Raw genomic sequence first — 24425 nt, forward strand, 5'->3', positions numbered from 1 at the left:
GCCTGGAAACAACGCTATGTGAGATTCCAAACTCTTTGGCAATATCAGTAAATCTGCGGTCTTCAAGCTTACGAATAATTCTTCCCGTGTGAAATCATCTAGATGTTTTTGAGACATTACAAGACACCCAAGTTTGTAATTATACTCCTTCAAACACAATTCACTTAGCGCAGCCTGTTGAGTGCTTTTAAGTGATCCCTTGCCCACGATTCGAAAATTTGAATGTTCACCCGCTTTCTACTCGAAATCATTATACAAAGCAAACTTCAGGTTTTGAAGACTGTGTGCGCACTCACTGCTTGGAAAGAAGTCAATGCCACCCCATTGACAAATGCATCGTTCCATGTAAAGATTCACGTTATATTCGGCCATGTGTGTAACCGGTATAAATTGGAAGATGCTGCCTAGTCAGTGCAACTGTGTGCGAGAAGGGAAAGGGAACTGACGGAGTTTGAAATAGGCGTTGTGATGTGATTTGGAGGCTTATCTGTTCGGCAAATAACATGTTAGCAAATTCGGAGTCAATAATCAGTAGTCAATAACATACTGATATGGAAGTACAGGGAGTCAACTGCTATCCACAGTGGACGACTCACCGAACGTGACAGTAGGATGCTGCGAAAGGTAATATGTAAAAGCCGCCATTCATCGGCCAACACGTTGAATGCTCAGTTCTGGGCATCGACTGGAACATGAATTTGCATCGGCTCTTACCGAGCCGATTCACGGGTGTGCTTATGACGGATGCCCTATGAACGACTTACCAGTGTGCGTAACCCCAACTATGAAATTCGGAGATGGCCTGTGATATGGACCTGTTTTTCCTGCGAGTGGCCTCGGATCTCTGTTTGTGGTGCCACAAACATTGAACTCCGAGAGGTATCTGGACAATACAATGCTACTTACTTTGTGGCGTTTCTACAGAACTGACCACTCTCTCTCTCTTTCAGCGCGACAGTACACCGTGTCATAAGGCTGCTACTGTAATCCCGGTTTGTGGACACTTTGATTGGCCTCCACAGAACCCTGATCTCAGCCCTATACATCTGTGGGATGAACTGGGGCGTGGTGTGAGGTCCTGGGCCATCCGATCCACAATAGTCCAGGACCTTATTATATGCCTGCAGGAAGAATGGACCGGAATTCCCATTGGTCGCTATCGTACGCTTGTGGAAAGTATGCCCTAAGATTGCCACAGTCATGGCAGCGAAAGGTCTTAATCGGTGGGCTGTTTGTTCCTCACACCATGGTGACTAGTAACTTCTTACCAAGCAATCTATATAATAGAATGCGTTAACCTTGGATACCACTGCTCACGTGAGAGTTGCATCAAACCTATGAGTGTGTGCGCACTCGCCCGTTGAACACATTTCAGAAACTGGTCGATTATTCAGAATGCAGATAACCGGCTAAAATAGATATAATTGCTTAGTTTAGCGGTTGGTCACTATTTGCAACCATTTATTTTTCAGCATGGTTGTTTTTAAATTTTTGAAAAACCAGTTCTATCAGATGTTTTAAAATAAGTTGAGGAAATGATCAGACAAGCTTTAAATGCACCGTTTACTTAATAGCACTGTTTTATGGAGACATTATCCCAACAGTTAGCTGCAGGGATAATTTTTAGTTTTGCCTTATTTTGCGATTAATGTAGTCAGAATTGAAATTGCTGTAGATTTTCATAGATCTTAAATATTTAATTTCATTAATTTCCATCTAACCATTGAGTAATTGTTATTTTGAATTGCTTTGCCAATAAAAACACTCCCGTTTAACGATTAATGGGGGAGGAGAGAATAATTTATCATCACATCTTTACTCTAAGAATGGGATGGAAACTCGTTCATTAACCATCGAATTAGTACGGACACGTTAATTACAATATATTCATTATGAATTATACATCGTATTAGAAGCTTCCTCCATTTGTTCACATGCAGTGCATTTTTTCGTATTTGAATTTGACTGTCATATTTCCTCGTTTATATGAGAACTACTACGATTATAAGGAATTTATTGTATTTAAAGCGGATTATATATATTTTTAAACACCCATAAATATAAAATTTTATTCAATTCCATCCAGCCAGTGTTTATTTACTGCCGTCAGTTAAAATCAATTTGTCAATAAAAATGTTCCAATTGAAACCAAAATCACGTGGACATATTCATGTATATATCCTAAAATATCACATTTTATCAGGTTCTGTTCAGCCAGAATAAAGTTAATAGCAACATGCATTTCGAGATATGACTAAAGTGAAGATGGCATCGCAGTTTTTTGTGTTAGAATTCGAAACTCCGAATTTCAATAAAAATCCTTCTTGCTGAATTATTTGCCTACGGACGGAACAGACAAAACACATATTTACACAGGTTCTTTACCTATTTTGTGAAATGCATTTAAAAACGTTCAGGTTAACAAATTGCAATAAGCATTTTATTTAAATACATGAAAGCGGTTGTAAAATATTTGAAACTCGTTTCAGGTAGAAAGTTAGTTCACTTTCTGGTTGTTAACGTAGTTGCGTAATTTTTGTATACTACAGGATATAACCGAATAACATTGTGTAAGAGAGAGAGCTTTTCTCGAAGCTGACGTTTAACAAGGAAAAACGAAACGACCTCTTTGAAAGTTTTGCACCTAAGAGCGGTGGCATTCAATTACACTCTGCTATTGTGAAATTGGTTTTATAACTAATCGTGTACTGGATTTCCATTTTTTTTTTTTTTTAAATCAATTTGTGGAGGTACTGTGTCGTTTCAAGTACATACATATCTGCCTTTATGAAAAGCATTCAATGTAGCTATATCTTCACGATGGCTGCCGGTCAATTAAATACCCTTCAGTCATGTTGACTTATCGTATAATTTTATTTGTAAAAAATAGTTTATATCAAAAACAAGTTTCACAGCAAACGTGTTGAAAACGTTTAATTAATGGGACCACTATGGTATAATTACTCCAATAAGTATAAGCAGCTAGCACTGAGGTATTGTCTGCAGGGGGATATGTAATTTTTTTTTTTAATTTTTTTACTCGCAGTCCGAGTAGTTTATTTATCTCTTTACTTCAGAGATAAAGAAAACGCTTTAATCTCTTAACTGCAAATCTAACTTGCACACAAGTGTTCATATCAGAGGATATATCATATGTAACTTAATCTCTTAAATTAACCTATTTAACTCATTAAAAGATTGATACAAACATTTGATAAATCAAGATAAAAATCTTTAATTTATTTAAAAAAAAAACATACAATCAAATCATCACATACGCAAGCTTCAGGTTATAATTCCAAACATGAAAAATTGTAGTTAAAGTTTCCCTTCAATTTTCATAAGCTAACGGTTTTTCTCCTTTATGGTCATTCTCCTTTATAGAGACAAATTTCAAAGCTATTGAAATTTATCTCTTGCAACGTACAGCAACTTTTATTCCTTTTTTGAATTCACAAGGAAAAATACTGCCATAAAAACTGCTTCCAGTATAACAGTAACGTTAGTCAAATTCTTCTTGCATCCCAAATCATGAAACACTAAAGAAAATGCATCTTCATTTCAGAGCAACCGTTCCTCCTAATTTGGAAACTTCTGAAGAAATAACTATAATCATATCAACTGTTAAAAATCACTTTCACTTTTCAGACTTGATAATTTTAAATAAACTAACTATACTGGGCTCATTTCTATATGAACCAGAGAGCAATAAAGTTCCTTTTAGTTTTAACTGAATTGAATCCTATATAGCTGGGAAAACTTCACCTCTCTCTCTCTCTATACACACACACACACACACACACACACACACACACACACACACACACACACACACACACACACACAAGGATATCGTCTCTGAGTCTCCTAATTTCTATTCCATTTTCATGTGTTGAAGACACAGAAACTTGTTTTTCTCCTGCTGTATTCCTTTCCTACTCCCAGAACAGCGGAACTCTTAGCAACGTTCGGTAACGTTCTTTTCACTTCCACGCATGATCGGAAGCACAATTTAGCAACTTCCGCCCGTCCACTATTATGCGTCATTGCTGCTTTTGGCGCTGTACTTGCAACGATGATAACAGTTATTTTCATAGGGCAGGAAAATTTTTATTTAATTATAATTTCAAAACGCATCAACTATAGTTGATAACATTATTTCATATCTCAATCATTTATGCGCTGAAGCAAGTTCACTTAATTACTTCTAGTAATACAGGGTGTCCCAAAATTCACGCAAGAAGTAATTTTGATAGAAAACACAGGTTTTTAATTAAAAAGTGTAATTTCTTATTGATTCATAAAGTATACAGTATAGGGTTATGCATGGAATAGCATATCGGGTAAATGGCCTCCACGGCTTTGCTGGCACATACGCACTCTTTTGTCGAAATTTTCCATGACTGTTTTGCATAAATAAATTGACTGAATTTCGTTGATACAGCGCTCAATTTCCTCCTTCAAGGCGTGGGTGGTCGTGGGCTTGTTGGCATAAATCTTAGACTTCAAAAAACCCCAAAGAAAAAAGTCCAACGGCGTTAAGTCACATGATCTGGACAGCCAATTCTGATCACCAAAACGGGAAATTACACGACCAGGAAATGACTCATGCAGTAATTGAATTGTTTCTCGGGCTGTATGGCATGTGGCACCGTCTTGTTGAAACCACATGTCGTCTACATCCATATCTTGCAATTTAGGCACAAAAAACTGGATTGTCATGTCGCGATAGCGAGCACTATTAACTGTTATTGCCTTACCAGCCGCATTTTCGAAGAAGAATGAACCGATGATGCCTCCAGCCCAAAATCCGTACTAAACAGTGACACGTTGTGGATGCATTTGTTTCTCAACAATCACTCGTGGATTTTCTGAACCCCCAATGCGACAATTTTGTCGATTAACGAAGCCATCAAGATGAAAATGAGCCTCATCGCTGAAGATGATTTTGTTCGAAAAATAAGCATCCACTTGTTGTTCCATAATCCATTCAACGAACTCTCTTCGCTGTGTGGTCAGTAGGCGTCGGTTCTTGAGTCAATTGAACTTTGTAAGCATAAAGATGCAAATCTTTCGTGAGAATACGCTGTAGAGAGCTTCTCGAAATGCCAAATTCAAGACCACGGTTCCGAATTGATGTTCCTAGACTCTCAGCAACACTCTCATGAACTGCTTCGATGTTTTCTGTTGAACGACTTGTTGAAGGACGGCCAGAGTGTATAAGATCACTAATTGATCCAGTTTCCTTGAATTTTTTAATTAATCTTTTCACAGTTGAAGTTAAATCACTATTCCGACTATATTTTGTACGAAAATTGCGAACTGTAGCTGCCAAATCTTCATTTTTTTTTAAAAATATTGCTCAACAATGAAAATGCGTTGTTTTTTCGTGTAGCGGTCCATTTTTAATAATGGAGCGCTACACGAAACTACCCTGAACTGTCAGCTGTCACGCTGTCTTTTTTTTTCTCGTTGGCAACACTTTATCGCACAAATGGCGCTAAATTTAAATCTTGCGTGAATTTTGGGACACCCTATATAACAGTAACAGCTTCTCTCGTAATTGATATTTTATAGAAAATGTTTGTTTAAATGCAAATACGCCAGTACTACACAACTTTTGACAGCTCATACAAAATTACACTTCCCTTCTTCAGAAACCAAAAACAACATCTCAAAACGTCTTGCTTGCGACATACAAAACGAAACATATACTATCTACCAATAATTGTCCGGAAACTTTAGCAATTTACAATTCATAACTAGCAGCCGAACCGTAATATCGGGTATGTCCACCTTTGGCTTTGATCACCATCTGCGCCCTCAAAGGGTGCAGGTGGTGATCAAAGGGAGGCTTTCCACCAATGTGTGGCAGACATCAGGTGGAATTTGTCTCCATTCCTCCAAAGCAGTACAGATCGAGGACGTGCTGCTCTTGACCTCGATCACCGCTCCAATTCGTTCCACAGGTGTTCGATGGGTTGAGGTGAGACTGCACAGGCAATGGTTTAACACCCATCTCTTCATATCATTCCATAACAGCTGCAGCTTTGTGGCATGGACCATTGTCACCTTGATTAGTAACACGGGTCTGTTCCATAAAAACTCCACAGTGTAGGCAGCACATGATTACCCAGAATATCAAGATACTGAACTGCCTTCATGGAACCATGGATAACGACCAGTGGCCCAATTCCAAATCAACCGAATGCACTCCACACTGTTACCTCTCCACCACCAAACTTTTCCGTGAATACAACACAGTGTGGTAATGAGCATTCACTAAGCTGCCTCCACATCCTGCCATCAGACTGGAAACAGGTGAACCTTGATTCATCGCTCCAGAGTACCGTTTTCCACTGGTCAGTTGTCCAGTTCACATACTCATTGCACCAGGCCAGATGAGCCGCTTTGTTAGTTGTTGTGATGTTCGGCTTGTGCGCAGTTGCTCTTCCGTGGAAATGCAGTAAATGGAGTTCTTTACGTAGTATTAGTGGTTAGTGGTACTGGCGCTCTAGAACTCATCATGGATGGTCTGTGCCGATTTTTGTGTGGCACCTGTTTTAACACCCTGTCAATCATTTTCAGCGACCGCTGTGGGTGTTTTCCTGCACTAGAGATGCCAAGAAGTCCCCATTTGTTGATCACATCGCCAAACGTTGATTTTGGATGCTCCAGTTGAGCGACAACGGCACGCGTATGGACATGCCACCAATGTAACAGCCCACGATGACACCCCTCGAAGGCAGAGTTCACGTCGTGTTGCCATTTCACCTGTATTCAAATGCTACGATGAAATACTACTTCCTACTGTCTGTACACCGGTTGTTATGTTAACAAACCTGGAATGTTCCATAACTTCAACAGGGGGTGTCTGGGAAATTATCGGTGGATAGTGTAGGTTTATATAGCTGCTTTTATAAAATGCCTTATTACCTTCTTTTATTTTTAATTTGTGGGATATCTGAATTTTAATATAGATATCTTATATTTGGCTGTCCCTATTAGAGGTATCGTATTTGTTAATTTAAAATATCAACTGTCAATCTGCTTTTTTAAATTAATTTTACTTAATGTTTGTATTGCATTATAGTTTCGAAAATATTTAAAACATTTTGGTAAGAGAGGTTAAAAACCAGCAACCTTGGTGTTAATGATTACTGGATATTTTAACTTCGGTGTGAAAATTACAAGATTCTTAAGTTTTATGTTCTGATATAAATTCAGTTGAAATCGGCTGAAACTTGTTTCTAGAGGTCGCCGGCTCGAAACTATTCTCAACCTTGCTTCGATCAGTTAGTTGATCTATGGCACTAGCAAGTATGTTATTTTCCCTCCTGGAAACTCGGTTTTTTTTAATCGCGCAGCTCAAATTGACTGTAGAATTTGCACAATTTTTCCACAATAATATATATCATGTTAGGATTAGGGATCTCGATATGGCTTCATTTGTCTGCGTCGCTCTCCTTGCCGATGCCTATTAAAATAGTTGATAGCATTGGGGGGGGGGGGGTTACTTGTCAGTGCTTAGCTAAAATGACGATTGGCTGATTCTTTGGGGCTAAAAGGTCTCGTCCTACTCCTTTTGAAGGATTAAAAGGCGTTAGCGGATTTATTTATTTAGCAGCAAAATTTCACAACGTATTTGTGCTTGCATACTTCTCTCAATAAGAGTAATGACTTGGAAAAAAAAAAAAAAGAAAACAAAAACATGCTCGTTTAACAGTCAAGCAGAAGGCGGAAATTTCTGTTTGCTGAAACATTGCCGAAACAAATATTTCGGGCTTCAACTTTTTGTACCTGCATGAAACACTTGACTGCGTTTGATCAGGAATGACATAAGCAGTATGAACTCCGATTTCGGGCACCAAGCATTTCTTCTCCAGATATCGCAGTAGTCAAGACTGCAATGCAGGGCAGATCAAAAAGAGGAACTCTTCAGCTTAGAATAACTTGATATGTTCAGCAAATTATTAAGTTTAATTTTTAAATGTTTCTCTGCTACCTTCATAGGTCGTAGAGAAATTTTCGCGTTGCAGAAATTTTCGACCATGTTAAATCCACTTCGTCGCATGGGAAATTGTAAAGAGGAGCGGACTTCATAAATACTAGGAGGATCTTTAAGTAGCTTACTTAATGAAATCTAAAAGACGTCGTTTTTCATCTGTATTACGCATTTAATGCAAGGAAGCATTTTTATTACCTTAATTTGGCATCTTTCGCCGAAATCTCAGTTGTTTTGCCAACTTCCGCTGAATGAAAGCAGATATTGCTTCATGTCTCTAGCTGCAATGGTATTAATAATTAACACGTCCTTTTAAAATATTTCGAAAAGATTAAAAGCCCTACTATAAGAGAAGACATTTTTTTGTACAAAGCACCAGCAACCACAATAACAAAATTTTTTCTGATTCATTGTCAAATTTTGTCTGAAAAACGTTTGCTTGAATTTTTCATGCTTTCGAACACTTATGTTGTAATTATTTGATATCAGTGCGTAAAATAAAGTATCCACTTTCAATATTTGAAGGATCTAGTATAAGTGCCAGTTTCGTGTCGAAACAACTAGTCTAAACAAAGTGTAGATTAATTCTATCCTCGAAGAGTTGTAAATCTGTCGTATATTTTAGTTAGATGAACTAAGAATCATGTAATCCCTAGCTGCACCACAACTTGAAAAGCTCCAAATATGGAACTGTTTCAGACTTCTAACAAATGGAGCTGTGGTCTCACACTAGGCGAAGAAAATCGTCCACCACCTAAATATGGGGCATACATCCTTTCAAAATAACTTACTGTTATTCTGAAAGGTATGCATGTTACTTCAATGGCGCTATTTTTTCGCCCTTCTGTCATTGGACTTCGTTGAAACTAGATATTCATTATAAAATAAAGGTTCGGAGAAGTACAGATTTAACTTTTCAAGTTATATCTGCACTTGTCCATTACTGCGAGAAATGGTTAGTATTCAAACCTGCTCTGATGTATGCTGACTTTATTGAGCTCGTGTTTATTGTCTCGCTACGTATTAACCGAGTCATAGCTATGTAACAAACTTTGATATCTTACAAATAAGTTTACATTTAGATAGCTAGCATCGAGCATAATTTCTGTCGATTGCAGATTTGTCTCACTCTAGCAATAAAATTATTCTGAGATCTGTAGACTGGTGTTATCGTCTGAGCCTGCTGAAGATAGTGCCTCCCGCTTGAGCTTAGGAAGAATCTTCAGTAAGTTGTCTCTGACGTATTCTTCCATACGTTCCATGATTTTTGTGTCCCTTGTGGGACATTACAATTATATCAGCGGCTGTAAGCACCTGGCTACTTCGGGGTGGAGGAGGTTTGACTCCACTGATCGTAGCGATTATCATAATTTAGTTAGCTGTGTAATGTGTGGTTCTGATTTTGATATTCCTGAAAATTTGTAACTTTTTTCGTAATGAATTTTATATACCTCCGAGAGAACAGCATACTTGTCATGGAATTAGGCTTGCAATAGTTTGATAGACATCCTTCTGAAATGTTACAAGGATTTGGAGTTTTGTTTAATTCTTTGTCTATAAGGAGACGGCAGGCTTGGAATCTCTCTCTCTGTATATATGTGATCAATATGATATCTGATTATGCACTGACTGGCCTTGTCGTATTTAAATTAGCCAATGTATAGTATAAGTTAAATCGTTGACCACACAGTGTGTCCGTTATGTAATGAGACAACAATTTTTATATCAAAATAAAGAACTATATTTGTAACTGTCCGTTACACAAATCCATAATTTTGCAGGTGTTCGAAAGCTCCAGGTGAAAGTCCTGAACGGTTATCCTCAATATCGCTGAAACACTCATTTTTAAAGGTGCACTTCATCTTTGGGAAGAGGAAAAAGTCTGCGAGAGGCGAATAGTGGGGGAGGGGGTTTCCACAGGCAGCGCGCGGACGCATTGTTGGAAAAGTTCTTTCCTGATACGTCGCATGCGGGCGTACGATGTTGCATTACTCCTAAGTAATGATGACCGTTCACTATGGTGCTCTCAGGAACAAATTCGCGTTATAGAAGCCTAGCGGTTATTCACCTGGCATGAGCAACAATTTAATTAGTATTCACCACAATTTCATTTTACCGTGCAGGAACAGGCCGTCCACAGCGTGGTTCATCCTGCAGGGACTTCCTCCCCTCTTTAAAGGTTGAAAACCAGCGGAACACACTTATGCACGGCTCAGTCATCGTAATAAACTTATTTTTTAGGTCTTAGTACACTTCTGTAGAAGTTTTTCCTAATTTACAGTAAAATTTTATCACGGCTCTTTGCTCCATGGCGCAGTTTCTGACACGCTCCACTCAACACACTCTTACTTCAACGGTTGCCACACGAAAACTGCTGCGTAACCAACACGAAAGTTGCACTTGAGATTACAGCATGCCCTAGCGTCAAAACTTAAACTTGTTTGTTACTTTTCAAAGGGGGCTGTCCTGTAAAAAAAAAAAAATCACTCTCATTGCTTAACGGGCACACTGTATAGATTGTGGCCGAGTAATTTCGCTACGCGATGCTTCGAGGGGGAAAAAAAATAGATTCGTATTCTGTCTTGTGACAGTTCAAGAAATTTTTAGAAAGTGTTAAGTTCGTCGGATAGAGCACCGATTTCTCTGCTGGCAAATCGAGCTTTTCTTACCTCACATTGGCTAAAAAAAAAAAAAATAAAATAAATAAATAAACATTACTTATCTTGTAATATCAAAGCTGAATTATGGATCCCCATATTTATGTGTAAGTCTACCTATAAAAGGTGATTTAATTAATTTGTGTGATCAAAAAATAGACATTTTTTCCATTTCTATATTATTTCTCAAAATCTTAAAAAAATCGAGTAGATTTTGCTAGCTGTCGAGTAAAAAATTAAAAAACAAACTTTCTAAACATACTATTTTTATAGATGCAGTGCCGCTTTACGGGAACTCCTTTTGACATTTTTTGCGTTACAAGTGGGGTTTGCATATTTGTTGATCCCTGAATACGTACTTGAAATCAACATATATAAAACTCAATGAAGATAGTCGCGTGCATTCAAGGAATGAATATCTATTATATAATCTTTTTAGCTATTAAACCACTGTGATCTATTTGTAGCATTACACAAGAAAAAGACTACAATGTTTTTATCTAAATATTGAATAACGACCATTATTGCGCAGCGTGTGATGGACATTTTGTCAAGAGTGCCTTATCATTCCTTATCGCTAGAGTATACATTGTACCGACATGATGATGATGATAATAACCGACTCTGGTAGACAATCCGAAATTAAGTTGGTGAGATATGATCTTCAGTAAATTTACTTGATGCCAGAATGCATCTCTGATGTTTATTAAAGGCAGCTCCACCCGTTGGAGTGTGTGATAAATAAAGTTCGTCTAAGCGCATGAAATGAAAGTGTAGTGAAGTGCAAAAAAATTAAGATAAAAGAAACGAGAAATATTAAGCTTTCTTGCTGTCTTCTATTTTTAAGTTTATGCATGTTACTCAGTCGATTATATTGATTTAAAGTAACTTTGAGTTGTATTATCAGGAGTACTTCTGAATCTTTTAACTTAAAATTAGAGAACACTGATTAGCCAAGTAACATGAACGAGTTTGCAACTTCTAATAATTCTTGAATGAGATTCAATGAAAATGTTAAGTTTTTAAGTTCTGTTGCTTTGAAATTAATATGGATTAAAATAAATCATTAATCCAATTTAAAATTTTAATAAAGTTCGAACTGCTCGCCAGGAAGGAAGCGATTGTAATGTTCCCTTAGAACTAAGGAATGGGTTCGTAGATATTGGGATAATTTTTAACTCTGAGTTATTCTCAGAGAAATACTTGTGTTTAGCTTTCATTTAAGAAGTTTACATACTTGACGGAGGATATCATAATATTAGTCTTCATCTTGCTAATGTTCCTTTCATACTGCAGGTTTGTTCCGTAATTATGTAATCATGATGTATACGTAATAAGATACTTCTATAAATATGGGTATTCGTGTCCTGCTTTAAATATTTATACCTTTTGTGTAGTAAGACCCCCCCAAAACAATTAATTATGTAGCAGCCTGTGGCGCATTTAGTCATAATGATTTCCACTTTTTTGCCATGTCACTCTTCATTCGTTATGCCAGAACGAAATCATTGAGCATTGTTGCTATCACGCTTTTTCAAAACTGTATCCTTTTAGACAAAGTGCTTTCATGTTAAAAGGGTAATGCATTTTATCTTTTATATTTCTCTTCCACGAACATTCCAGTAGTCATGCAATACCTTTTGCAAAAAATTAACTTCTAAATATGGAGAAGTTTTAAGGATAGACTACATTAGCTAAATATGAGGAATTCCAAGTATTTCAGGTATAGATAGGGACCGCTTCGGTGTAGATTGGATAAACTAACTGTCCGCGTAAACAAAAATTATTGACATTTAAGTTAAGGGATATTATATCCCATATATTCCATATTGTTTCTTAGCCGAATAAGAAACTCAGTTTCATGCCGAATATAGAAACTATATAAAGTTCGGCGATTCCAAGCGTAAGCAAATACCTGGATAGTGCAGCACCTGACCCATTTGGTAGTGCAAGTTGAGGCAACTCATAGCAAGGGTGGAGCAAGCTCCGGTCACTATTCTTGGTATTTTCACATTATGGGTAAGTATCAAGAATAGTGATCGGGGCTTGCTCCACCCTTTCTATGAGTTGCCTCAGCTTACACTACCTTAAAGGATCAGGTGCTGCACTACCCAGGTATTTGCTTACGCTTGGAATCGCCGAACTTTATATAGTTTCTATATTCGGCATGAAACTCTTCTAGTTTCTTATTCGGCTAAGAAACAATATGGGATATAATATCCCTTAACTTAAGTTCATGTCGCCGAATTGAAGCCTTTGGCTCTTCATATAATTAGTAAAAATATTGACTTATTTTCATACCGTATGCTTTATTGAAAATTGCAGGTATCATTTTTTAAATATAAATAATAGCAATTGATTGTGGTAGAAGAGGGTTGCTAGATATATTTCACATAAGCACCAAATCAGTTGTTCTCATATTAAAGTGTTTTTGATGTGAAAGCATGAGACGCATATTTTCAGTGTGTAAATTTTTGAAATAAGTTTTTTGGCATTTCATTTTGTAAAATGGTATGACATCATTTGGCAAACTGTCATAAACAAAATGACATTTTATAAAATGTATTTTATTTTAGAAGTTACTTTTATAAAGTTATGTATTTCAGTTTAAAATGATGCTCCATCCTAAAATCGGTCTTCTATATCTCTGAAGATTTTGTTGGCGCTTAAATTCGAATAAATAATTTTCATTACGCGAAGCTTTTTTCCTGCAGGAAGATTTTTTTTTCTTTTTGCGTGTTGAGCATGAATTTATCTACAAAATTTTAGATATAACTCATGTAATCTCATGTATTTACTTATCACACTTTTCAGTGAAACAACTCACATTTTCTTGTGCGCAACCCAAAAGCTACACTATTGACCTCATTGGATAAGCCCCCCCCCCCCCACGCATGGGCAAAGTTAATTTTGAGAAATTTCTTAAGGTGAAGCGATATTCCTAGTTTCAATCATATTCCTCGCCCATTAAAAAAAAAACTAGAAGCAATAGGAAGCGGGGGAGAGAAAGAAATCTCTCGCTCTCAAAAGATTAACCTTTTGAGATCTATTTCAATGACAGTAAAGCTTTAGTATTAATAACTGAATACTAAGCTTGTACACGCTACTTCATTTAATATTTAGTAATCAACATTATTATTAGTATTCATAACTTTCTACGCTTGTACTCACTACTAGTATTCAACAAACCAATAATTTTATACTTAAGCTAGCGGGGGATAGCCCCTCTGGCACCTAAGGTCCCCCCCCCCCCGAGTTCCGGACGGGTAGACCGGTTCTCCTTGAATTCTGATGATTCGAATTTTGAAGACTACACTCAAGGAGTTTCAAAAAACGTGACATACAAACGCTACATACAAAGGCTTATTTTATATATATATATATATATATATATATATATAGGGTAGATATCAGTATATTTCATTCATTTCGAGATTTGAAGATTGGAAAGCATTGCGAATTTGTCTAAAATTCTGTTAACTGTATAGTAATGATATTGTGTATTGTTTCGTTTGTGCTGTTGTAGTTTGGTCAAATGGGTAAGTTTTTATGAAAATTCCAACCACAATATTGCAAAGATGTGGTTTCAAATTCCGTCGAGGATGCGAGGAGCCTCAATAAAGAATTCTTCATCTGGAGGTGAGTTAGCCAATTTCATACCTAGGTAAGTAGCAAGGATTTTACACGCTGAAACACATCTTCAACCTACAAGATAGACGATCCGGATAAGCGCAAGTCTCACTGATGAAGAATCAGATGATCATGAAGGAAATTGAAGCCGCAAAGAAACGGCTAAGATTATGCGACAAATATATTATGTCAGTAAACTGCGCGTGTTGTACCAGCGAAAGAATTTCGCTTTTTTTCTGTTTCGGTGCGTATGCAATATAATTATTTAATCATAATAAAGTATTATTGGTAGTTGTGTGCGAGGTGGGGGGAGAGAATTGTTTTGGTAATGTCTTCTACATTAAATTTGCAACACTTCTGGGAATAATTTCTAAGTCTTGGCATAATTTGTAAAAATTGCAATTAATGTTGGCAAGTTGATATCAGAAGTAACTAGAGGGAATTTTAGACTTTAGTAGGATCCTCTACCATTTCTTCATTGCACTCTCTTATGATAGTTGTGAATGAATCTAGTAATATATATATATATATATATATATATATATATATATATATATATATATATATATATATCCATTTAAAGTAATGTTCTTTTGACAGTCTTATATTGGGAACAGCAAAATTTGTTCACTAAGATTTGTTAGATGATGAGTCTTGAAGTAACCTGAAAGAGACTGAGATCAATCCAGTCTTAAATGCTGCATGCACACGGTCTTTTCATTAATGATCAAAAGCAGATGGCATATTTTGTGTGCGGAGAAAAGAATGCGAACTCATAATTATTAAAATGGAGAACTTAAACATCCTTAAAGAAATTTACTCGTTTGCTAATAGCAGATTTCGCATTTTCGATTATGTCTGTTTCTCAATACATTGCAATAAATTGACGTTCCGTTTCAGTATGATTTCGTGTACAGTATGTGAACCTTTTTCTCTGAATAATTTTCAATGTTTTTTATAAAAAATATGTATCTTTTTAACGTATTCTAATTTGTATACAGTTTTCATGAGAATTCTCTCCTCTCTTACTCTTCTGTTTCGCGATAGAATCGTGCCGTCTCATTAGTTTTGGCTGTATCGAGAAGATAAAAGCTCCGGGATGAATTGAATATTTAAAAACAAAGGTATTCTTCGGTTGGTATTGCCTGTCACTTACAAAAGCCCATAACACCGATATCTCCTTGCTTTATTATTATGAATGTGCTATAGTAGTGTGTTTACGATATCACAGATTTGCATAAAGTAAAACTGAGCGGATCATTTGCGATGTTTTCTCACACGAGGCAGGCTGCATTAGGGGAAACGTTTCTTTCCTCTCTGTGAGGCTATATCGTGCGTAATCTTGCTGCTCAAATAGCAAACGAACATTCGTATCTAGCGCAGCACGATTACTAGCATATTTTTATGTTTTGAAGGAAGAATGTGCAGAATTTCTTTTCGTTGATAATGATAGTTTTAACTGAAAGAACGTTTAAACTGACTGGAAGACCTGGCCTGATTTCACGAATGCGTCCGTGAAAACCCATTACAAAATAGTTATCTGCTCTTCCTGTGCAGGGATTGTCTCATTGAATTTCTGTAACGTTGGGAAAAGAGGTTTGAAACTCTCGTATCTTTTGTTTCTGAGTTGTAGAAATAACTTTATTTTTGCGAAGAAATAAATTTTAACTCCACATAAGATTAAACACAGGTTTAGTTTTTGATTTGCTAATTTTCAATAATTTGCTTCTTTTTTGTGATAGAGGTAGGCCAACCCACTTCGTGGCGATTTTTTTTCCCTAGGTAGTAGCGTTAAGTTATATGCGCATATTAAGCATAATTTGTTGTTAAACGGGTTTCCAATCAAAGGCATCCGACTGAGCATTTCTTTGCTTTGTTAGCTAGGATTTTTCAAGCATTTCATACAGCTTCTTTCATAGCGTTTTGTCGTTTAGTTCCACAGAAAATAGCACATGTCCCGCTAGACCATAGGTTCCCAAACTTTTTCGGGCCACCGCCCACTTTGCAAGACATAAATTTTGTAACGCCCCCATTGATCGTGTAAGACGGGCATAAGATGAATTAAAATGCAATATTTCAATTTTAAATGATTATCTAATCGCAAAATCACGAAAATAATTAATTTTTAAATATATATTAATTTCTTCTATAAAGAGCCACCGACTCCTAGACCGCCTGAACGCCCCCAAATGCTTCTGATCCCACTATAGCCCCCCCCCCCCCCAGAAGGCTTCAGCGCCCACTTTGGGAACCTATGCGCTAGACTATGGCATCAACCATCTAATAAGTGTTATCGCTGTTGTGTTCCTGCTTTGTGAATTTTTCTTTTTTCATAATATGGCAAATTAGTCATACCAGAGGCAATAAACACCTGGATACTTGAGAATATAAATTGTATACTAATAGTTGGCTGTACTTAGGACCGTACTTTGATTAGAGGTGTGAATGCTGCAGTGAATTTGAAATTCTTTAGAATTTTCGCTTACTTGGTTGAAATAGAGTCGGTGAGAGATGGGTGTGGAGGAAGGGAACGCTATATTTCTGAAATATTTTCATCTATTTTCACTTCCCTCAGTAGAGCGCTCTTCGCACCTCTTAAGACACCACGTCCAAACGTCTCGTACACCGTAATGTAACATTTTTTCATTCATTCATTCATTCTTGGATGTTTCATTATGCCACCATCATTTGTTCCTTTCTAGTTTTAATCTTGCCAGTATTTTTAACTTTTAAGAAAATAAGCATTGCTATGTGCATAAATTTTTATTTCAGTATTAGTATTGACTTTGCCTATAAATTAAATGTTCGTTTGTTTGGCAGCAAGGAAGCAGTTTTTTTTTGCTTTAGTTAATGAAAGTAGCCGGTTCTAGTTCCTAATGATCGTGACATTGAGCATGGAGATATATGCTCCTTATACTGTATATTGAACTTTTGAGCTGCTTCAACAACAGATAGTTTGATATTCAGAAAATAATAGCGAATCATTGTTTTCGAATTCGGTGTTCAGATAAGACAAGATTCTGAGGACAGCATTTTCCAGGAATTAAACTCAGTTGTAGTTTCTTACCTGTACCAACGACATGATTTACGAAGTTCGGTAGTAACCAGGATACTCGTCACCTGCATGGGGGGCCAACATTCTTCCCGTGAAGAATCATCTTATTTAATTGCAGTCCACACACGAAAGCAAATTAAATGAAACAATCTCCTAGTCCGTGTCTGAAAAGCATACTCATATCGGGAATTCCCCCACCCCGTCTTCAGAAGAATTGTATGCGTAGCATGAGCTAAAATAAGAATTGCCAACAATTAAAAACAGAAGTTTTCATATTCTGACAACCGCATCGAGCATCTCCAAAGACAAGTACCGGCGAAATTCTACCAAAAAAAGTTTGTCTTGTTTATGTATTTATTCCGCCCCTCCCCCTTCTTAGAACGTCCGGGAATGTTGACCTGTGTTTCTCTTTTAGAGTAAACAGTATTTTGTTCCGATTGTTAAAACTCTGGCAGCTGAAGTGTGTGTGCGTGCGCCTTCCTCTCCAAGTTTTTGGATATACTTTATTTCTATGTGAACAGTGTATTGTAGATGTATGTTGTGAAAGAGTCGTATCTAGAGGAAATATATTGGCATTTGGCCATAATTTTTGCACGCCACAGCTTATCAGGTATCTTAGAATTTTGCGATAAAATGTATTTAGTTTCTGATGTACACTGCGTATCTTGCATGCGATTTTAACAAAGTGAAAGTATTTTAGATTACAGATGAGCTTTTGAACAGATATATCGCATCCGCAAACATAGTGACATATTTTGTTTGTAAATCTTAAAAATACCATAAATCAACATTCTTTCTCCCTGTGATCGGAGTGGTAACAGGGAAGCAGAAACGTATGGGGAAAAATTGAATAACGGAGCTGGTTTAGATGTGAATACAAAATAAGCAGTTAGCACTTGTTACCGCTTTTAATTTTAATCATTTCGATCACTAGTTTAATTTAGTAGAAATGACGGTCAATGCAACTAAGACTTAAGGCCAGTATATTTTGCATCTGTTAATCGTTGTTCACTTTCCAGCCAGTTTTGTTTCGCGAGATAGAAGGGAGAAAAATGCCTGAAGAGGGGGGAAAAAAATTCTGCAACCGTCTGTGAGACTAGATAACTCGGTAACCAGTAGTATTGCTCCCATATTTAGGGTGGTACACCAAAATCCTCTCCAAGATTGCTCGACTCTATTCAAAGAGGGCAATCCGACTAATTAATGATACCTCTCTCTCTCACAGACGTTCAGATTCTGCCTTATGCCTCTTTAACATATATTTTCATGGACAGTACTATGCTGAATTGGCCATTAATATTCCTCTAAAATCATTAAAACAAGAGTCATTGCTAACCAACACCATTTTACATTCCATCTCGAAACTCATCGAGCCAGTTTCAATGCCACCTCTTTCATTCTATGTACTTCTGTCTTTGGAACAGTCTTTCCCCCACTTTTCCTTCCCAAAGATTACAACCCCCAGCTGTTCAAGCAAGATGTGAACAGATTCCTCCTTTCTTCTATTCCTGCCCACACACGCCACTGATGTGCTATAGGTCTTGTGGTCTTTCGTATGTGGATCATATATTTACTTTTATCATGTTTTCACCAATAGTTCAAATCCAGCTTGAAGTTTAAATAACCCCATCAGGTTAAATAAACATAGTTGGGCCGCGAGAAATATTTAATGCATCTTTTATCCAAGGTCAGGAGAACGTATAATTGCCTGATGAGAATACAGATCTTTAAGAGTATCTGAAATCCGTGATTTTGTAAGATATTTTCCCATTGCTCTAGCGTGTGTGTATTCCCAAGTTGCGTTTTAGTATATTTATATTTTCTGGAAGATGGTAATAACAGAAGATTGCGTCACTGTAAGTTGATTGAGTGAATTTCTATAAACCCCGACGTGAATTACCACTCTGTCTTTTCGGCTGTAGGAAGTTGTTATCCAGTCGTAATATAAGGATGATTACTGTCAAACAAGTAGAATTAGACTTGTACCGTGACAGCCCATTTATCACCATGAGTAGAAGAGGCTGGCAGAATTTAAGTATAAGAGTTCAGTTATAAGAGGTTGTAATTTTCTGTATTTTTATTTTAATCCTTTCTTGATTGGTTTGTTGCGTGCGCGTCAGCGGAATAAATTAGTTGAACTCGAGTTACTCTTAGTTGAAATTAGAAGTGTGATTGTTTACTTCATCAATTGTTATTTTTGTTTTAATATTAAATTTTTCCAAAGTTTTTTTTAAAGATATCTTTTGCATGTGTACTAATTATAAATTATCTGGAACAATTTCAAAACACCACGGACAATTTCATAACCAATTAATTCCTACTATATAATGGCTGGTAAAACGTTATACTTTTCAAACATTAAAAAAAAAACGATAAAAAAATAAAAACATGAGGATGAAATCGAATTGCTGTCGGTCACTTACTTTACGGTTGGATAACGGTATTGTGAATTATTTCGATTAGATAACCAAGGTATAGCTCAAACAAATACGCAGGCTGCTTCACTGAGTACAGCTCACCATATTTTATCATCAGTTACTCCTTTTCTCTTGTTGTCTTTGAGCATCCTGGTGATTTCTCTAAGATTTATGATTGGTAAATGGATTTAATGCTTTCCCCTTGACGACTATAGATTGCACGGTTCGTCTGCCCTTCCCAGCGAGGGTGGTGTGGAACTCGTACATGTTATGTCATTTGAATTTGCGCCTTCGGTTTGGTCAACATAACGATATAGACATGTAACTTGAAATTTGTGGAATATGTTCGAATTCAAAATTATTCGAATTTATATTTGAATATTTTATTCATGCCTAAGTTTGCTATTGATTTCCAAAATTATATATGTTTTTGGGTGTGTGTGTGTGTAAGGGGGGGGGGGGATCGCAATATTTTCTCTGTCTAGGAAAACGTTTAGTAGGTGTTTCTTTACTTTCAGATTTAACCGGATGACCAAATAGTGATTATTTTATAAAGTTATCAGAGTTCACAGGCTGCTGCTTGCCTTTCATTTTCAGTTTATAACGCATTTTAAAATGGCATCAGATTGTTTTCAACTTGGACGTTAATTTCAGTAAGTTGGCTAAAGAATGGAAAATGCCTCAGTGCTTATTCAGCTGAGCCTTCAGTTGAAAAGCCCTTAAAGATTCCTCTCGCCATTGGCCGTACTTTAATTCCGGTCTTTCTAATGTTAAATTAACGCTCTTATAATTTTCCTGTTGTCTAGTATAGAGGTCTCTTCCTAAATAAGTATTCATGAAAGCCATTAATGCTGTAATTTCCTTACACTTCCTCTGATCGTGCTGTTACTTTGAATGCTTTTTTTTTTTTGTTGTTGTTGTTGTTACAGAGTACATGTACATTCTCGGGGTGGCGCTACGAACGTGATAATGTTGAATTAAGCTATAAATCTAGAAAAATTCCTCATGAGACATTTTTATTGGCACAACGATTTGAACTAAATTAATTAAATTCATGAAATTTATTTAAGAAAAATGTGATTTTTCAATAAAATTTTAATGGATTTAATATCCTTTAATAATATACTATTTAGGATTTCTGTTAAAATTTGTCGTCCTTTCAATTTAAGTTTCATTGTGCAGTTTTGTTAAATTTTGCCTTACAAATGATAAGCGTGTGATAACCAAACTTCAGTGATGTTTTTTTTCTTCTTCTTTGTGATCATTTTTTAGTCCATTTGGGAAGACAACGTTTATTAACTCACGGTTACTCCAATCCATACTTTATACCTTAACACGTGATTATAACGAAATATGTTATAGGCCTGTTTTATGCTTTTAAGGCATCTTAAAGCGAAATTTTACTGTTATCAGTTGTATTTACACCAGAGAAGAAGTCAGGCAGTTTCTCAGACCTTCATGTGACCTTCGACGCAATCAAGTGCTTTAAGTTTTTTTTTACTAGTCGCTTCTTCCCACTTGCAAACAAGAATCAAGTTTAATTGAGAACTTAATTAACACTCTTTTGTTTTCAGAAGGAGAGAGAGATGGGGGGGATGATATTGTGTGTGGGCTAGTCGCACTTTCATGCTTTTCTATATGCGACTTTCATATACGTTGCGTATTTCTTTTATTACATTCTCTACTCTAATTGCACCTGACGTGAACTTTCCGCTAGAATACCAAAAATAGTTCCCCCTCATACAAACAGAACAGAAAATCTTACAAAATCGACAAAAATCGATTTGGATTACTATAAGAAATATTTCTCTGGGACCGCTGTTTACGAAAACCTGTTCTCGTTTATCTGTCATGATTTGTAGTTAGTGTACTGGTTGTCGGGAGTATTATGTTAGATTTTTATCGTCTTCGCTATACGAATAAAAGGCAATGTTAAATTAACGTTAGAATTTTCTGTTATGTCTGGTATAGAGGTCTCTTCCTAAATAAAAGTACTCATGAAAGCCGTTAATGCTGTAATACCCTTACCTCTCTCTCTGATCGTGCTGTTACTTTGAATGCTTGTTACAGAAGGTATAGAGTTCGTGCAGTTTTTAGGTATTTTAAATTAGGAAAAGTGATCTATTTTGCATAGAAAAAATTGTTTAGGTTTTTAATGTGAAGAAATTTCATTTAAGTAATTTCATTTTACAAGATTGTCGGAACATCTATTGCGATTAAATGATCAGAAATACTTTGTTTTGTGAAAGGTTGTGTGTTTCAGAATTATTTTAAACTATGCTTTGTTTCTGTCCACCTTATATTATTTTCGGTACTAATGTTCCGTGTAACGCATTCGTAGTATTTCATGCAGATTTAAATTTAAAATGTGTTATTTTTTCCCCCTTAAGTTGTCACGAATTCTTACAAAATACAGTGGTATCTCGCTAATCCGAACATCTTTAGCCCGAACCCTCCAGTAATCCGAACTGCGGTTTGAAAGAAAAAAAAAAGTTATTTATTACTTATTATTTTGAGTACTATTATTTTTATTTAATAATTATTTATTTTATTATTATTACAGTACAGTATAACTACGGTGATACACAAAAAGAGGAAATTCAAAACGTGCATAATTTGGTTAAAAATATAAATCCAGATGTTGAAATTTCACAAACAGAAGTTACGGAATGGATTACAGGTAGAACCCAAAGTGAATTAGAAATCAAAATTAGATGCTGAAATTATAAATATGATGCTACAAAATGAATTAGAAGACAATGACGATAAAGAACTCGAAGAAAAAAAAAGTAAAACATTCTATACTCATTAAAAACAGTTTTAACGTGTATAGAATGTGCTAAGCAGAATGACACAAAATTTTATTGCAAATGCAGCTCCGATACGACATTCGAGCATTTTTTGTGTCAAAATAATCTGAAAAAAACTTTTTTTTTTTATGTTGTGTACAAGAAAGTGATTCTTTTACGCAAATTAAGTTACGTACTGAACTATGCAATTTTATTAAATAAGAATCCTCAACAATACAGGTACATACAAATTAAATTTTTTACTAAAATAAACTTGTGTACTATATTAATTTTTAAGTTTTACATTACAGTACAGCAGCTTTTTTCAATCAGTTACTTCATTTATTTACAGAATTTAATTGATGTACCATTAGAATCTGATTATTTTTGTCTTAAACGCTAGTTATTGTTGTCTCTTGGAGGAAAATTCGCTAATCCGAACAAGCACGGTTTTTATTAGTTCGGATTAGCCAGATACCACTGTAGAATAAATATTTAAGGTACGCGATTTCTCCTTACATTTTGATTTCACTGAAAACGGATAAACATAGTTAAAATCTGAATTGGAATTTATTGGATTTGAGAAACATTCGGAAAACGGATGTGCAATATATTTTTTATTAAACTAATATTCCACTTTGTAAAGGCCAGTAGGTGGTACTTCATCAGGTTATTGTACATGGTAATTCAGTGGAATCTCGTTAAAAGCGTGGGAAACATAAGGATTTTATTCATTCACTAAATATCGTATGTGAATTTTAGTAAGGTTTTGTTTGAACTGCACTTTAATTTTTATGAAAATAATCGAACATCTTGCGTTTTATCGATCCAAATATGATCCTTACCATATTTATCTAACAAGCCTTAGGATAATCAAACCGAAATATGCTTCAATAAGAAAACTCTGGGTCACAGATTGAAAATCGCCGATCTGAGCGATTAAACAAGGCAAGTTCCTTAAACAATTAAAGCGACGTTTCATGAAGGGGAGAGTCATTAGAGGAAAATGATCTGTATTACAGAAAGTAAAAACATTTAACCATGTTTTTCTTTTCATAGTTTCATTTTGATCACGGGGTGTTTAGCTTTTATTGTTTAAACTGCTATCCATCTGTTCATTACAGAGCGGCAACAAAAGTTTCACTTGTGATAGTCGTCCATTTCCGTTATGTCAGGACGCAGATTTCCCAAAGGGAATTCTTTATCAGTATCGGTACTACGAACCGATCGATGTTTGAAAAACGTTGTTTCTCAGAAACTGATCTGCAGCTACAAGATTTACTCCTTGAGTTTGTGTCATCCGAGTTGCTTCGTCGGAAGTCATCATAGCTGCTTTCGTGATATTGAGAAACGGTCTGTAATTACATTGACACTACAAAACTCGAAGGGGAAAAAAAAAAGTTGGCGATACAAACATATTCAACAAAGATTGTAGGTAGCATTTATCATTCATCATCTCTCTTTCTCTTTAGTTGTGCTAGGCTAGTGTTTTACAGCAAAATTGTTACGGCTATGAGGAACCTGAAAGCTTTGTTATGAGGCTAACAAGCGACGAACTGTCGTTTGTGTTTCAGGTTTTATATTAAATTCACGTGATTTTATGTAGCACAACAAAGTTTCAATACCGAATACGAAATTATATTTGAATTTTCGATTTAGGATATTTCTCCTCGGAAGATTGAAAATTCAAAAATCTAATTCAAATTTAATTCGTCCACTTAATATTTTTCATTTAATGTGCTTTTTTGTAAAAGCTGTGAATGTGTTTATTTTTTTTCTTCAAAATCTGTTACGCGATAATTTTGAATTATGGACCTCAGTGTCAAAGATAAATTGGATATATTAAAATTTTTATTTTCATCGATAAACATT

At 35.9% G+C, this 24425-nt stretch overlaps 1 protein-coding gene across 3 annotated transcripts in view; it reads left to right on the forward strand.

Annotated features, from left to right (window-relative positions):
- Positions 1–24425, forward strand: part of LOC150096712 (multiple PDZ domain protein-like) — a 1501001-nt gene that overhangs the window by 319023 nt on the left and 1157553 nt on the right. Inside the window, exon 1 of one of the 3 annotated variants that reach the window (XM_090408595.1) lies at positions 15790–15888. The exons of the other annotated variants lie outside the window; for them this stretch is intronic. The gene's annotated coding sequence lies outside the window, so the exon portion shown is untranslated. Of the gene's footprint in view, positions 1–15789; positions 15889–24425 lie in introns of those variants that run through there. 3 annotated transcript variants of the gene reach the window in all.

This window comes from Typopeltis vanoorti, chromosome 18, assembly GCF_054136105.1.
Source record: "Typopeltis vanoorti isolate ZY-2024b chromosome 18, IOZ_Tvanoo_1.0, whole genome shotgun sequence".
Classification (NCBI taxonomy): Eukaryota; Metazoa; Arthropoda; class Arachnida; order Uropygi; family Thelyphonidae; genus Typopeltis; species Typopeltis vanoorti.